This window comes from Magnolia sinica, chromosome 2, assembly GCF_029962835.1.
Source record: "Magnolia sinica isolate HGM2019 chromosome 2, MsV1, whole genome shotgun sequence".
Classification (NCBI taxonomy): domain Eukaryota; kingdom Viridiplantae; phylum Streptophyta; class Magnoliopsida; order Magnoliales; family Magnoliaceae; genus Magnolia; species Magnolia sinica.
In genome coordinates, this window is record NC_080574.1 from 100399164 (window position 1) to 100405163 (window position 6000).

The window sequence follows — 6000 nt, forward strand, 5'->3', positions numbered from 1 at the left end:
AACTATCCTTACACCGAAGATAGGCCTAGATGGCCTATACGTAATCAGTATGGGCCTATCAATGGGCCTTAGGGGGAGTTATAATGCGGACATTTAACCAGCATTATTCTTACAATGTGGACGTCAAATCAACATTTGCTCCCAAGGCATGGCCCGCCATAAATATCATTACACAAACCATGGTGGAATCACACAATACAATAGACCTTGTATACAGCCCATTGGGCCTCAACCCATGGGCCTCAAATACATCAAATGGGTCGCATCATATGGGCCCTAATACATCATAATAGGCCTTAACCCAATGGGTTCTAAATACAGCATAATGGGCCTCAACCCACAGGCTCTTATACATCACAATGGGCCTCAACCCATGGGCCCTAATACACCACAATGGGCCTCGACCCATGGGCCCCAAATACATCACAATGGGCCTCAATACACGGGCCTCAAATACATAATAGGTGGGCCCTGCACCTGGGCCTCAAAACACACAACAGGTGGGCCCTGCTCATGGGTCAAAGATACATCCTGATGAGTCACATGTATATCAAAGTGGGCCTCTTGATTAGGCCACGAAATACATCAAAGTGGGCCTAACGGATGGGCCACAAAGTACATCAAGGTGGGCCTCAATAATGGCTATAAATATGGCAAGATGAGCCTAATCACTTGGGCCTTATATATACACCAAGGTGGGCCTTAACGGACGGCCACAAATAAATCAAAAAGGGCCTCATACATATACCAAGGTGGGCCTCAATGGGTGGCCACAAATAAATCAATATGGGCCCCATACATATACTAAGGTGGGATCCACTTGAACCATAGATCTGTCTAATTTTTAGTCTCAAGCCTATAATACAAGCTTGCCAAATGGTAAATGGTTTGGATGCAACCCATGCATCATGGTGGGGGTCCACATGAACTATGGACCTGACTCATTCTTTAGCTCATGTCATAAGATGAGCTTTTAAAATGGATGGACAGATTGGATGCAACACATGCATCATGGTGGGTCCCACTGTCTAGGTGTGGATGGTGTGGCTAGAACACATACACCATGGGTCCCATCGTCCTAGTATGGATGATGTGGCTAGAACACATACACCATGGGGTACCATGTTGGGCCCACCATAATGTTTATATGTCATCCAATCTGTTCATACAGTCATACAGGTCGGGATGAAAGGAAAAACAATTTCATGTTGGCCCAAATTTTCTAAACCACAAAAGGGTCACAATGGTAGACGTTTAATCAACACTGTTTCCTTGATGTGGGCCCACTAGATAAATGGTTGGACGACATGAATAGGACACGTACATCACGGTGGGTTCCACCGTCCACAGCAGTGGACGGTGTGAGCAAGACACATACATTACACACATATATCATTGTGGGTCCCATGTGGGGCCCACCATAATGTTTATTTGTCATCCAATCCATTGGTAAGGTCACACAGACCCATATGAAGGGGAAAAACAAATTTCATATCAATCCAAAACTTCTGGGACACCCAAAAGAGGTTTCAATGGAAGACGTTCAATCACACTATTGCATGCTGTGTGGGCCATCTGAGCTCCTCATAGGGATGATTTTTGGGGGACCCACTGCCCTATGGGGCTTCATCAAAACGCACGGTGTTGATGTTCACAAACATCACAGTGGGGCCCACAGCTGGGACCCCTGCCTCCAGCGCCAAACGCAGCAGGAGGCTACTGCATGTCCTCTGGATGTCAGCAGCACCTGCTGCTTATATATAAAAAAATTTTTTTGAAGAAAATGTATTTTTCTGGGGTTTTTCCTGTGTAGGGCCCGCATCGGCAAAATCCACCCTAGCCATTGGTTTTCACGGCTCGAGACAAACCAAACGAGTCCAATATTGAGTATATTTTTGGCGCATCAAAACAACATGGTGGATTTCAATGGTAGATACACTGTTTGCTATGCTATGGCCCGCCTGAGAGTCAGATTAACCTCATTTTTCGACTCAATGCCTAAAATGGTATGGGGAAAAGGATGGACAACGCGGATTGAATTTTTACATTGAGGTGGGGCCTTCATGGACGACCCTCTCCAAAGATTGAGAATCAAGCTAGTATGTGTGTGTATATATATATATATATTTCCTTTCATGTCCAGCGTCCTATATATATATTTCCTTTCATGTCCAGCGTCCCAGGACGCTGGACGGTTTGAGCATAATACATATAAAAAGGTGGGCCTTGCTTAGGTGGACCACCACATAGCTGGGTGGTGTGGAACAACATATATACAAGTGGGCCCCACCTACAAATCACTTGGATCAAATACATGCTTTATGGTGGGGTCCATTCGGGTGGGCCACATGGACATCATCACATAAAAAGAAAAAGAGAGAGAGAGACGGGACACGTGTGATGGAGGGCTCCGCCACTATGAGCCTTCCCTTGCAAGCAATCATACATCAAGTGGGTCCCATTACTCATGGGCCCATCAAATCGAAGATTAATGGTGGAGATCCTTCTCCACCCAAAATGGATAGTTTAGATGACCTCTTATAATGCAAGGAAAAATAAACATCATGATGGGGTCCATGGAGAATGGCCCCATCATGAAATGATCATGAGAATCAAAGTAGTCCATCGGCCACATCAAGGGTCCAAAGTAAGATCCATACTATCAATCGGTAGGCCTCACTCGGCCCATCATCAAAACAATGAAATCTAGCCTATGGGAGCACTCACTGTTCAATCTTCTCGGTCCGTTGGAACGTCGGTCTCCTTGTGCTTCACTTTGATGGTGGAAGATGAGAGTTGAATGGCTAGGATGATGGATTTGGGATGGGAAGTGGGCCATACACATGTACTTTCTCTCTCTTAGAAAACCATGGACGTTCACTCTTTTACTTGAGATTTTTTGTTGCTTGGAATTTGTGTTGAGAAAGAGAGAGAGAATGGGTGGTTGAAAGAGAAGTGATGGGAGATGGGTGATGGATGTGAGTGATGGGTGAGGTGATGGATTGGTTGACTTTGGGTTTGCTTGACTTGTGGAGAAAGAAAGCATGGGTTGCTTTGTACTTGACATGAGGTGATTGATGGGATTGATTTGACATGTTGTAAAGATTCTCTTGGGATTGTAAACGCGCGGCGTTTCTTTGAAATAAATGTCGGCCCGCATCTTCCTGTCAGGGTATAGGATCGGTGCATAAGACGCGGTGTTGGAACCACGGCGACGGTGCGGTCGCAATGGTACAAGTCTTAAGTCGAGCTGACTCTGATATACGGGACACGACTCAAGATCACGCACAACTACTGTCTATGCATCGCAGGTCGCCGGAATTCGACTGGGAGGACCACGAAAGCCTACGGAACAGTATGGACTAGGATACGGATCTTACAACTATCACCAAAATAGCCACTTAGAAAGCAAGAATCCTCACATAGGTTGGAAGGCTAACGCTTCTTAACCACATTCTATCCGGGATGCCCATCCACATGCTATTTGCCACGGATGTCCCATCTAGTATCTTAAAGGACCTTCAAAGATCCTTTATAGGCTTCCTATGGGGCTGGGAGGGGACCAGAAAAAGATGCCACTAGTGAAGCTGATAAGCAATTGTGCTCCCAAAAGTGGAAGGCAGTCTGGGGATCAAAATCTTCTCAATAGTAATGAAAGCCTTCCAGCTCAAAATGGCATGGACGATCTAGCACCATGGAGAATCCAACTATTGGGCTAAGTTCATTAGAGCCAAATATGAGACAGACGTGCAAAGGCAAGGGCCGGGCCCTACGTCTGTTACTGCATCTCCTCTTTGGAAATGAATTCACAATCTAATCCCGCTACTATCTCCCCACTCTCGATGGTTGGTAGGTAGGGGTGACTGCAGCTTCTGCAGGACCAACTGGTCCAGCCTTGGCCCCTTCCTCGAATGGGCGACCAATTCAATCCCTGCGCCCCTACTGCAGGCCTCAGTTAAGGATCTGTTCGGGCCTGCTGGCTGGGGTAATCTTTTTTTCTTACGCAACTTACTGCCCTAGTTCGTCTTCGACCACATTAGTGACGAAGGGATTTGCACTTCCCTCACGATTAACAAATGTATTTTGATGCCCTCCTCTTCCAGGGAATTCTCTATCAGCCTAACTACCCAGATTCTTCATCTTCAGGCAGAGAAGAAGACTTGGTCGAGATGGGTTTGGCACGCCAAATTGCCTCCCAAGCTCTCCTTGCTGGCCTAGAAACTCATCCACAAGGCCATCCTAGTAGACGACCGAGTCTAGAGTAAGGGTATCTCATTCGCGTCAAAATGTAACTACTGCCCCGCTCCATCGACCCCTCAAACAGAATCCACTGACTACTTATTTTTGCTAAGGACCAAATCCAAGGCATTTTGGATGCACTACATCAAGGCCGTGGGCATGGGCAGTCCCTCCCTTGCATCGACTATTGGTATGGCTTCTCTCTGGTGGACTGCGGCCACCTCCTCCCCTAAAAAATGGCCCATAGTGGGCCTTATTCCAGCCTTCATCTTCTGGGAGCTCCTGAGGGCTAGGAACACGGCTCGTTTTGACGGGTGTGACACTTTTATCACTGTCATTCTGGCCAACATTCAACATTGGATCAACTAACTAGGCTCGCTTCTCCCTGCTCATATCTTCGCCAACCGTAGCCCATCAGCATCCCACCTTGTCTTAGGCATGCCCGTTCCCCCTTGTTAGCCCACCGCTCCTTGCATTATCAAATGGGCCAGGCTGCAGCTGGGCTGGATCAAACTAAATGTTAATGGATCAGCACAGGGTAACCCGGGCTCCTCAGGTGGGGGGGCCTAGCTAGAGATGTTGCCACAATACCCTCTTCACGTTCTCCCATTCCTATGGATTCGAATCCAATAGTTGTGCTGAAATCCGAGTGATCCTGGATGAGCTCAGCCTTTGCGCAAACCATAGCTTCGCGCATGTGGAGGTCGGTACTGATTCTTTATCAGTTATCTCTACCCGCGTCTCAGGTGTTTCCCTATCCTAGTCTATGTGGTATTGGTGTAAAAGGATCGAGGCCCTCTCTCGTTCCTTCAAGGTCCACTTCTCGCACTGCCCTAGAGAAGCTAATTCCCTAGTAGATGAGCTGGCTCATATGAGGAGTGCGGGCAGGGAGAACCACATTTTCTAAGAGGTTATTGCCCTCGCCAAAAAAATTAGTATCCTCACCTTCTTAGATAAAACTGGGTTGGGTAGAATTCGTACTGCCTAACCCGCGTCCACGTCAACTTCTTCTGCCCCTTCTTGTCCTTTTGCTCTTACAATAGGAGGGCCCTCTCAGGGGTCTCTCTCGAATCAAGTTGTATAGTATTTTACGATGATATATGAATGATGTTTGTCTTCAAAAAATTAATTAAAAGAAGATCTTGGAGCCCAATTCCAATATGAACCTCCAGTAATTTGCCTTACACATTTATAATTCAACAAGGAATGAAGAGCTCAATGCCCACGTAACTCTAATTCAACACAACACTACTTTTTAGATCTACACTGCCCATCCTTGTCTGCCATGGACACTTATCATCATTGTTCAATCTAACTCCTCCATTGCCAAAGCCAGTGCTATTTCACAGAACTAATCTGGATTGAGTAGGTTAAAATCAATTAGATTAGGCACCCTATGTCTGCAACCAAGTTGTAAGACCTAAGAAGATCCCTAGGTTTCAAACAGATTGCCAATGGAGTCATCTTGCCATGTGCCTAGTGATTTTGCTTAACCATCTCACCACAAAATTTGAACAAGTTATGAACAGGTTGTCGTTTAATTACGATTTCCTTGCCATAGAGTCAAATTGAATGACGAACAGGTGGTCGTTCCATGGTAGCCTTGCCCACAAAGACAAGATCTAAGCAATGCACAAACAGTCATTTCCTCGACTGTCTCACCACGAAGGACCTGAAGCGATGATTAGGTTATCACCCCACTGACTTTCTTGCCATGAAGTACTGTAGCTAAGTGCTAAACGGTTAATCATCTAAACAATG